This window comes from Magnolia sinica, chromosome 2 (assembly GCF_029962835.1).
Source record: "Magnolia sinica isolate HGM2019 chromosome 2, MsV1, whole genome shotgun sequence".
Lineage (NCBI taxonomy): Eukaryota > Viridiplantae > Streptophyta > Magnoliopsida > Magnoliales > Magnoliaceae > Magnolia > Magnolia sinica.
In genome coordinates this window covers 90,128,254-90,140,727 of record NC_080574.1, presented here as the reverse complement: position 1 = coordinate 90,140,727, position 12,474 = coordinate 90,128,254, and the positions used below count along the sequence as shown (strand labels likewise).

General features: G+C 42.5%; 1 non-coding gene across 1 annotated transcript; it reads left to right on the top strand.

Annotated features, from left to right (window-relative positions):
* The first annotated feature begins 11,206 nt into the window (after window positions 1-11,206).
* LOC131238419 (small nucleolar RNA R71) lies at window positions 11,207-11,313 on the top strand. Its single transcript, XR_009167829.1, has one exon. It is a non-coding gene; the product is annotated as a small nucleolar RNA R71 (small nucleolar RNA).
* The last annotated feature ends 1,161 nt before the right edge of the window (window positions 11,314-12,474 follow it).

The following is a 12,474-nucleotide window of genomic DNA, read 5'->3' as shown; positions in this document are numbered from 1 at the left end:
TGGTATTGAGCAAACAACTGATTCTTCCTGAGAGTATAGAAGACTGCTCATTGGTGCTCTTCATGATCCTTTCAGCTCTTGGAGTATATCAAAATGTTATCTATAAATATGATGATGAACCGGTACAGATACGGCCGAAACACCCGGTTCATGAGGTCTATGAACACAGCCGGTGCATTTGTAAGTCTAAATGACATCACAAGAATTCAAAGTACCCAAAACTGGTTCTGAATGTTGTTTTCTGCATGTCTTCATCCCTAACGCGCAACTGATGATACCCGGACTACAGGTCAATTTTTGAGAAATACTGTGCCCCTTTCAACTGGTCAAACAGGTCATCTATCCTGGGTAGAGGATACTTGTTCTTGACTGTGACATGATTCAGTCTGCGATAATCAATACACAATTGTAGTGATTCGTCCATCTTCTTTACAAACAATATAGGTGCTCCCTGAGGAGATACACTCGGTCGAATGAAACCTGACTCTAGCAGATCGTTTATCTGTCTCCTCAATTTCTCCATTTCACATGGAGGCATGCGGTATGTTGGTAAGGAAATGGGTGTCATACCAGGCACAAGGTTGATAGTAAAATCAATCTCGCACTGAGGAGGTAGTCCAGGTATTGTTCTAAACATGTCCATGAAATCTTGGGCCACAGTGTCGGATCATCAACATTCTCTAATAAGGAAGCGTAACAACTTATACGGTAGGGTCAACTGACCTGAACTGGAAAAGTAAAGGTCGTGCCCTCAGGTCCACGCGTTGTCACCAATTTGGTATCACAGTCGATCTCTGCCTTCATTTCGGTGAGCAATCTTTACAAAACTTAGTAGCGTCGGAGAAAGTCCCTGTCGCAGTAAGGACTCTCACCCCAACCATAGGGGTAGTGCTCAACCCTAATCGCTTTACTATAGAACACGATATTATTGAAATAGTGGAGCCAATGTCCACCAATAGAAATATAGGTGTACCTTGAATGTGGGCAGTGACTTCGAAGGCTAAAGGCACTGCAGTTGTTACCTCGGATGTTTCAGCTGTTAGTGCATGTATACGTGCCTGTTGAGGACGATTTGGTTGCACTGCCATAGGTCATTGAGGTGGACTATTTTGGGATATGGGAGGTCGGTTGTACGGCTGTACTGGCGGTGTCGACCAAAGAGGTGGAGTCAAAATAACTTGTGGCAGCTGGTGGTTGATCTTCTGAGGTGCATAAAGTCATTATCCCTCATCTTGGTAAAGCAAAAGAGCTCGTTATGGCCCATCTTCTTATAGTAGGTGCACGGAAGGTCTGATCGCCTCTGCTGGGCTGGTGGAGCCATAAGCCTGGGAGGTGAATCTGAACGCGGTCTCTTACTTAGAAATGGTGGGTTCGGCAATTCAGGTAGAGGCCTTGGGCCCATGGGCATACGCGTTCGAGACAGTCTTTTGCCATCCTGCTTGGTTCGCAGAGACATGTTCACTAGCTCAGTATAGCTGGGAATGCTAGCGCAACACATCTCCGTATGGATATTGGGCCGCAGACCCTCAGAAAATTGTCACATTATCATCAGCTTGTTTACTAGGATCAAGGGAGCATACCTGGCCAGTTCCGTGAATCTATTCTCGCATTCTAACACAGTCATTCCTCCCTGACAGAGGCAAAGAAATTCGCCCTCCTTTTCATTACGGTAAGTGAGGGGAAAATACTTTTCATGGAAGAGAGTCTCAAATGAGTCCCACGTCCACATGTGTCCTATGGGGATGGTTTGTAGGATGCTGTCCCACCAAAGACTAGCTTCCTTTTCGAACATATATGTAACTAGCTCTACATGCTTTGCCTCAGTACACTGCAATGGCTTCAGCATCTTGGATATATGATCCAACCAATATTTAGCTTCCTCGGGTTGGTGAGTACCTGCAAAAGTAGGAGGGAAAAAATGGTGAAAGCGTTCAAATAAGCCACTAGTGGTCGTGGCTCTAGTAGGATGCACGGGTGGCATAGGCGGGACCATGTTCATGTTCTGGGCAATGGCCCCCGCTATAGTGGTCCAAACTTGTTGTTGTTGTTGCATTAGGAGCATCATCTGCTCCAACCTATCCGGGGGAGGAGCCGCTTGAGGCATGTGTGGCATCGATGTGGACACATGGTTCTGTTCCGAAACCGGTAGTACAAAAGGTGTTGGCCCATTGGTGGGGCCAGTGGCCGGCTGTGAATCCAGCATAGTCTCAATATCCGGGCCCAAGCTGGGGTCTGTATGACTATCGCTCAGGGGAGGTGCCCTATCAGTTGATCTGTCAAGTGTGAAACATGTTATGCTCCGAGTGTTTTTAGGGGGCATTCCCTATATATAACATAGGGTTCAACATGCATGAGATTAGGATAATATCATCCTCATTTCCAAACATTCTACACATCCCAATTCAAAAGGAGCTTCATGCATTTCATTTAGCCAAAAATTGTCAGAATACATGAGGTGTAGTATTACACGAATCATGACAGAAGATGCATGTGACCTAATCTAGTAAAAGTTTTAACACCAACTATTCTACATCCAATTAAGCTGACAAGGGCTATTATACAGAAAAGCAAGAAACAAAGCAAAACAACAGACGACTCCTACATATGACTAGTCCGCTGACTCTGGTGAAGGTGGAGGCGCACCCTTATCCTGCATATAGCACAAGAGGGCCTTCAAGGTGCGAGACATTTTCTTGAATTTCTGTTTCAGGTAGGTCTGATTCTCCTCAATTCTAGTCATGCGAGCTTTTAAGGCGGCCTGATCATGGCGGTCATCATGGGTAGTAGTAGGAGGCTCCCTATCTGAGTCTTGAGACTCCTCTTCTTCCTGTTATTCTTCCTCACTGCTCTCTTCCCCTTAATTTTCTTCCTCGGCTTCACTTCCTTCTTCTTCTTCTGTCTCTTCCTCTATTTCGTCCCCGTACTCATCAAGTCTCGCTTGTCGCTGCCTAGGGCCTACGTCCATATTGTTGAGGGTCGTATCACTAATGATATGGATCGGGGCGTGATCATCCATATGAAGTCGGAAACTAAAATTTTGGGCGATCTTACAAATAAGTCGACCGAACGGAAGTGAGGCATCTCCCTGTGTAGATCATGCAATACCCATAATCTGAGATAAGATGAATGTGGGCAGGCATAGCTTGTCTCCCTGACCAGCTCTTTATAAGAAATCCACCATGAGTCGAGTACATTCCGTGCGGTCACTCCACCTAGGATATATGTTATATGTAAGTATGTGGTGGAGCAGATAGAAATCATTTGTCATTTTAGTCGCTGCAAGGCTATTTCCTCACCTCCACCGCTCAATCTAGCCACAAAGGAAATGTGTGTGGGTATTTCTTTCTCGTTCACTAGCGAGGTTCTTCTCACTGACGTGTACAACTCCACGCTCAATACCTATGATTTGAGCCATGACATCCACATTGACTATAGCTTCCTGCCTCCCCAAAGGGATAGTAAACTGGAGAGGCTCTAGTAGTGGGCTCCGTATGTGGGCATAAAAGGCGCATACGTGCCTTTACTTGCATGAGTATTTCCCTCAAATATGGGACCCCATCCATTTTCTAGGAGCATGTCCATCACTGGGTACAACCCAAAAAGCCTTTCATTCACATGAGCTTCGGATACCACTTTATGGTTACAGAACTTACCAAGTTTGATAGCCGGTGGTAGAGATCTTTTGATGGGGATCTGCAGGTCAAGATCCTGTTTTGACCTTCGCTCTCAATCAACACTTGCGCTACCCTCGACGCTCGTTTTCTTCCTTAGACGGGTTGGGTGGCTCGGCCCGGCCTCATCCGGGGCCGCTTTTCTCTTTTCTATAAGGGAAAGGAGCATAGAAATAGAAAAGATGGCGGTGACAAGCTCAAAGAGAGCCATGGAAGTGAAAAGCTAGGTGAGTGAAGTAGGTTGGGGAGTTTGAGAGATATGAGGCACAAGAATGTGGGTTTTGTGCTTAAATGTGGAGAAATGAGGAAGATGAGGAGTTATAAGAGATGGGTTTGAGAAAAAGGTGGAGATGGGTGCAAGATGTGGAAGAAGATGAAAGATAGAGTGTATGGGAGAGTGTATTTAAAAGAGAAAATGAAGTTTTTGGGAGTTTGAAGGGTTAGAAAGCTTGAAATGGGTGGGAAATGAAGCAAAGGGGGTGAAATAGGGTGGTCCCACATGTGGATGGGCTCCACATGAGTGGGTGGAGGGTGGTGGGCGGCTAGAACCGCGGGCCCGCCATGGCTCGCTCGAGGAGCGGGGGCGCGCCGCTGTCTAGGCGATGCTGTCGCGCCACCCTGGACTGGACGGTGGTGGCTCCGCCCTTGGGCGGTGGCCACCCCCTCCCGGAGTGCCGAAAACATGCAGGGGACCCCCTGGGTCCCTCAAAATTTTGGGATTTGGGCCCCTACGCCCGTATGAAGTGTTTTCTCAGTTTGACTGTAACGCCCTGAAATTTGGGGGTTGAGCATAACTCAGCTCTCGAGTTCCAAAACATCACTTATGCAACATATTTAATGATGGATGTATGTTGTCTGTATTAGTGCATAAAACATGGAATAGATTAAGCCAAATAGCAAATATAATTCAGGGATAAGTGAAGAAAGCAAGCGGAAGACTTATAGAAATATGTGTACAAGTGCAAATCCCTGAAGTACATACACATACCAGGTCGTAATGAAAGTGTTATTATCAAAATTACAAGTATCAAGTTACATCATTTAATTCTCAAAAATAATCCCAGAATCCCGCGCATCAGAACAAGGCTCGCTAGAACCCGTCTGAAAACTGCATATAAGAAAAAGCAGCCTCATCATCATCCATCTCCCGCTCTGCCTCAGAAGTCGCATCAACATCTGCAATATCAGAACCTAAGACAGAGTCTGGTGGGTGTTTAACACCGCCACAGAACATGGGAGTGAGTGATCAACTCAGTGGAACAATAAAGCACAGGTTAACATGTTATCAGTTCAATCAAGCGGTAATGATAAAGCAGAACAATTAAACATGTCCTAAGTACTCTTGTTAATGCAAGGATGCATGCAGAATGATGCGTGCCCTCACGCGTACACCCTCAGTGTCTTCATCTTACGTTATGCATGACACCACCTCAAAGTGCGCCACATCTACAAAGCACATGCAAATGCAATGCATGGATATAATTACCAAGTTGTTATTAGTCCATTTCATACAGCAGGATTGGGAAGCTAAAGTACCTTCCTCATATCACCATCCAAACAGTGATCCATTCTAGGGTTGTCAATCCTAGACATCTCATACAATCATATGGTTGTAGGTCATTGCAAAGGGCTTGTCACCAATCAATACATGCCTATCATGCCTTCGTTACTACACTAAGGCTCGTCACCTCAATGCGGTATCCAGGTATGCTCGAGGTCACTACAAAGGGCTCGTCACCAATCAATGTAGGCCGACAGCACGAATATAGTGTCCCATACCACCATAATCGGCTCACGAGTTCAGTTGCTCACTGGTCACTACGGGGAGGCTCGTCACCCCAGCGTAGGCCGACAGCTCGACCACGGTGTCCCATACCACCATGTCCAACTCATGAGTCTTAGCGGATCAAGGTACCATGGTTAATAGGATTTCATTGGTAAATTCAGTACTGTAGATTCAAGCAGTAGCGTCCATACATGGTGAACATACATCGGACAATCGGGTTACTTGACAAACTCGACTAGCATGAGCGCACGTTGAGTTGAACGACATAGAGTGCGCAAGCACTCCACGTGGCCAAACCACTGCCGACAACTCTAATACGACTCAGGTTCATCTAATCACGTCCTTTGTGGCGAAAGCGATCTCAGCCACAACCTTAAGGCAGATTACCGATTTCCTGGACTATTCATAGTCCCAAACACATTACACTACAACAAATATTCATATTAAATGTAGAATAGTAATGGAACAACAACTTCAATCATGTGGTACTCAAGCATTTGAAGAATATCAATTTAACATAAATGTAAGCATAAGTAATGCTTGAACTTAAACAACAAGGAATGTAACTAGCAAGAAGGAAATCATGCACACTAGTGGGAGAGTTGAGAATCGCTTCTCAACGCCCATACTAGGTTGAAACATCACACTATAGATCATTCAGACATTTCTACAAACACTTAGAATACACAATACAACATATATGACATATGTTGAAATACACACATTTGGACAATTCCTTTTATCAAGGAGTTGTCGCACATACATCTAGCATACATACATGACAAATAATCATGGCAAACACAAGTGCATATTTTATACGCATACGGTACTTTATACATACACATAAAATACACAAATCTCAATATAACACATGCATATCAGGAACGCAACATAAACATAACATTTGGCATGTGAAATCTCATCCATAACAAGAATAAACCATTAACTGGCATTGAAAGCCTTGAAAACCATAACCTATACACTTAAAGTCCGCACCTTAAGCCAGAAAAGAACACCGAACTGATTTCAGACGAGCTGTCTTCATCAACGGCGATAGAATACCCTAAAGCAAGAATAGAAATGAGATACAGCAACACCAAGACTATTCTAAGCTCTAACACAGATTAGGGTTAGGTTAACTTACCCAAAGATGAACTCAGAATCGTTAGAATAACGATTCAGAGTGAAGGTTTAAGGATGAAGAAGAACAGGAAAGAATCTAAGATGATTCACCAACTTCTCTCTCACTTTCTCTCTCTTTTCCACTCTCTTCTTAGCTAGGGTTAGAGAAAATTCGTATGGAAAAGAGAGCTAGGGTTAAAGGACCACAAATAGGCCTACTATTGATGAAATTAACCCCAGGGCCAAGGTATACTTAGGGTATAACCAAAACCAGCCTCTCACGATCCAACGAAACACTTTAAGCTCTTTGACCATGGATCTAGGTCAAGCTGAGTTTTCGTACCGACCGGCTTTACAGATTAGCCGTGGCGGACTACACTCAAATCAACGGTCACTGAACCTCGATCAGGTCCACAAGCACAAGGACATGCCTGGGCCACCTTCCCTGATCAGAGGGTGAAATTGGGTCAGAATCCAACGGTCAGATTGCTTAAAATTGTCGCGCAAGCGACACGACTCAGATTTCATAAAAGCTTAATAAATTTCCAACCGTTCTCACACTCTTCACTCTGAACTCAATCAAATCGACCCAGAACAACATCTGGACTTAATTTTTGAGGTGATGGTCAAGCCCAACATGGTGACCGCAATAGCCTAAGATCATCGCTATCGGACTTTCGACGCGTGGTCCAGGTCCGATCCAGAACTTCCAAAAATTCCCAAGAACAACTAGATTTAGCGACGGATCCCAGATTTCAGAGTAACATAACGCTAACCAATCTACAAGTTTTGAGTCATGTAGATATAATTTAAAGTGATTGATGCAGATTTCACAAGCAATCGAGTATAGCGGTAATTACCCCAAAAACAACTACTAAGGAAAGAAAAGCACAAAATTTTTCAGGTCATTACATTGACTCGCGTGTATTCACGCCTTTTGATTTGTTTCAGGTTCTGGATTCACCGAATTTTCATTCTAACTCGTCGATTAATGGCCTACAAAGGGGCTGAGATCATTTCACATGATCTCGGACGCGTACGAGCTACACTACAATGGTCAATTTTGCCCATCAGCAAAACCTTGGGATCCTATAATCATTTCTACATTTTATCGCCCCCTCCTAAGTCAAAGTGCGTCAGTGTGCATCATGTTACCATAAGCTAGGTCCAGTTTAATCCAAATCATGCCCTGATATCTACTTGTAACGCCCCAAATTTCGAGGGTTGAGCAAAGCTTAACTCCCGAGATCCAATGCATCACTTATGCAACATAGATAATGATGTTAGAATGTTGTCTATGTTAGTGCATTAAACATAAGGGGGATTATACTAAAAAAACATATCATACTCCAAAGACAATTTAATTTAGCAAGCGGAAGACTAAAACACATACACACACACACATATATATATATAAATACATGAGGGTGTCATAACCTCCAGAGTATGAGTATGATACCGAGCTAAATATAAACATGTATTGCTTCAAAATTTACAAAATATCATAATGTACATGTCCGACTAATCCATATAATCCCTGTGATCCCATCGATCAACGCATGGTCTACATAAACCCGCCTGATAACTATAAATAAGAGAACTCATCCTCCTCGTCAAAGAAGTCTATCTCAGATGTATAGACTCCATCATCATCTGCATCTACAACAGAGTCTGGTTGGTGTTTTAAAACATCATCCTAGAGTGGGAGTAAGTGATCAACTTAGTGGTACTATAAGGTAAAGGTTAACATGTTATCAATTCAGTCAAGCAGTAATGATAAAGCAATATAACAATTATATCCTAAGTACTCTTGTTAATGCATGGATGGTATGCTGTAATGATGCATGCACTAGCACGAAGCTTCCTCACAAGTGACTCCATCAACCATTCATGCATGTTAAACTCCCTAATCGTGCCCCTCATCACCAAAGCAAATGCAATGCGGTGCATGGTCGTGTTAGTCAAGTACTTAATTAGGCTTATTCATACAGCAAATTTACAAAGATAAGGCACCTCCTTTTATATCAACCCAAATGGAGATTTATCTAGGGTCATCAATCCTAGTTAATCACATATGATAGGCGAGTTGTAGGGCTTTATCCCTAATGAAAGTAGTGGATAGGTAAATTCAAGTGTTTATACTTTGGGTCACTATGAGAGACTCGTGACCTGAATGTAGGCTGATAGCTTAGACACGTTGTCCCATACACCACCATGCCCGGTTCACGAGTCTGGGTTGCTCACTGGTCATTACGAGGAAGCTCGTCATCCCAGCGTAGGCCGATAGCTCGACCACGATATCTTATACCACCATGGTCGGCTCATGAGTCTTAACGGATCATGGTACTATAGTTAAATTGGGTCTTTCCATTGGAAGGTGGTACCTTAGATTCAAGTAGGGATGTCTATACATGGTAAACACATAATAGGCTGATCGGTTTATTAGACAAATTCGGTTGGTATGAGCATACGTTGAATTAATCGACATGGATCGCGTAAGCACTCCACGTGGACTAACCACTCTCAACAATCGTCGTACGGCTCAGATTCCTCAAACGTATCCAATGTGGCGAGACTAATTCGGCCACTCAATCGGGAACCGTTACCAATTGCCTAGACTACATTGTAGTCCCAATCATACCCCAATGCAGCATGTAAATACATGTGACAATCATATAAACATTTAACAACAATCCAAGTACAACATTTATTTGAGCATTTTATCAAACATATTGAACATGTTACCGAACATTACGATTCATCCATAACTTGCGTAGTTGAAATTAAGGTCACATAAAGGAAATCATACATATAATCAAAGTAATTGAGAATATTATCTCAACACCCTTATTAAATACAATTCATCAAACAATTTCTCATTCAGACATTTTATCAAACACTTAGCCTACACCTTTTCAAATACATAGACTAGATTAGTTATGACATGAACTATAGAAATTTCCTATGCAGCATAGGGTATAACGCATATGACAAACATGAATCTCAGATTAGATATCATGACAAGCACGGAATCATAATTTCAAGTTCATTCATACATTTCAACAAACACATGAAAATACAGATTTGTCCAACATAGTTCATACATGTATAATATATGGAAAACGTCGTAACTAAGATCATATGGCAGCAATCAACTCAGACATAAATCATTACTAACATTAAAAGCATTGAAAACCATAACCTAAACGTTTATAGTCCACACCTTTCATCGAATTACTCATTTCGAACTTGGTTCGAATCCTACGTTCTCGAATACAGCACAACGGGTACCTAATCATTGAAATAGGTTACCTATTTCACTGATCTCTCTATTTGGATTCCTAAATCAAGATTGGGGTTAGGATTCCTTACCCAAATCGTAGTTGAACGAGTCGTGTAGCGACGTGGAAAGGTTATCTAGTGCGTGTAGTCGTGGGAGAGAAACACCGCCACGATCTCCCAATCTTTCTGTTCTGTTCACACTCTTTTCTCTTCTTTTCTCTCTTCTCTCTCGTAAGGTTTGGAGCAAATTCGTATGAGAGAGGAGTGGGGTGGTTTAAGGTCTTTATATAGGCTCAGAACTGATGTCAATGGCCCTAGGGCCATGATATACTTAGGTTATAGCCAAAGGGCGTCTGTTTCGGGCAAACGGGACACTTATGGAGGTCCATTACCTGTCTATGTCACAGAGTAAGTTCCTTGATAGTGGACCTAGCCAAGGTTACGATTTCAGCGCGTTTAGATAGGCCGATCAACCATGACGCACCTGTATCAGATCAACGGTTGTTGTCACTCGATCAGGGCCACAAGTATGCAATTATGTGTAGGAAAATTTCCCTAATCCATGGGTGCAGTTGCATCATAACTGATGGTCTAAAGTCTTCAATTTTTTCCACAAGCGAATGGTCCAATTCACTTAACTCTGGGTTCATTTTCTAAAGATATTCGTGTTTCTCACACACTTTGCTCAAGGCTCAAGTTGTGCGTTTCTGGATACTATTTGGGCTCGATTCTCCCAATGGTTGTCAATCCCAACAAGACGGTCATAACCCTATAGTTTCGCGGTCATCGGGCTTTCGATGCGCGGTCTAGGTCTGATACGGAGTTTCAATGTGCTCTCGAAAGCAACTGGGTTTTGAAATTTTCCCGAAGTTTTCAAGGAATTTTGAGTTAGCAATTCTAATGGTTTTAGGTCTTGCAGTTTGTATAGATAGTGGTTTAAGCTAATCCATTGATTAATTTAGTTTAGTACTTAATAAATTTTCGTTTTATTTCCACAGTATACGGTCTTTAGGGATTTCTGCCTGAGGTGGTACTCGTGTCTTTATACAATTTTTTTCGAGACGTTACAACTTTCCTTGTGAGACTTACCACTTTAGCATTTATATCATCATCCTCTTTCAGTAAGTATATCCCACCTCTCTTTCTTGCTTAAGTAGGCTTAGATGTAATGCTAGGTTTTAGGGTGATGTCCCATGGTTATGCAGTTTCAGTGAGTTTGTCAAACTAATCCCACACCTCATCAACATTCTTATTCATGAATTCCCCATTGCACATCGTCTCGATGAATCAGCGCATAGAAGATGTCAGTCCATTGTGGAAGAAAGTTGTTATGCACCACATTTCAAAACCGTGTTGTGGGCATGAACTGACGAGATCTTTGAACCGCTCCCAACATTGGAAGAATGTTTCATCTTCCTTTTAGACGAAGTTCATGATCGACTTCCTGATGGTGTTCTTCTTAGGGTATGGAAAGAATTTTTTTTGTGAACTCCTTCATCATGTCATTCCATGTGCCAATAGATCGCGGATGTAGTGAGTGTAACCACATCTTAGCTTTCTCTTTCAAGGAGAAAGGAAAGAGTTTTAGCCTGACCGTATCCTCAGACATGTTAGTAAAGTACAAAGTGCCTATCACCTCATCAAACTCTTGTAAGTGTAGGTATGGACTTTCAGATTCAATTCCAAGGAACTTTAGAAGGAGTTGGATCACTCCTTGTTTCCTGTGTTTCCTGAAAAAATCATACAAGAAGGGGTGAGCTGTCACGCCCCAAACCCAGAAATCAGATTCGCAGGAATCCCGATCACCGAATTTGGTGCCGACAGCCTCCGTAGTACCCCATTCTCGCCTCCTAGCGTCCAAACGCCAGATTTCGATCCTGGGATCCTACAAGGAGGTTTTTTTTTGTACATTTAACTCATAATAAGCATAACCACAAGATTACCCAATTCACAAAGGCAACATCATCATCACATATCCACTAATATAATCATTTGAGTACAATGCTGAAAGAGAAAATACATATATCGAAATCAAAGCTCCAGAATACAACTGCACGCTCCAAGCTCAACGCTGCTGCAACCTAATAACACCTGCACGCATCTATCGTGCATAAGCTTATAGAAAGCTTAGAGGGTGGTGTAAGTGTGTGCACAAGGTAAGTGCCAAGTATTCAATACAATGCCATTATCATACAAACTGGAAGTACTGGCAATCCATAAATCGTACAATATCGGAATAGGCAAAGATACTAGTAAGATCATGAATTATTTGAGTAAGCAGAAATACTGACAAGAGCAGGAATTATCAGAGTAAACAGAGATACTCATAAGATCATATATCATACGATAACAGAGTAAGCGGAAATACGAACAAGTTCATGAGCCAATCAATATCAGAATACGCAATATATAACAGCTACGCAAACGAGGAGTCATAAAGAGCCAAATATCAAATGTCGAGAATGCAATGGGGTATATAATTCCTTATGTGCTCACAAATACGTCAGCCATATGTAGACCATATAAATGCAGAAGCACAGTAACCCAAGATATCGTATGCCGCGGATGTAATGCAATATACGGTGCGGATGGAATGACCATGCTGGAGTGTGA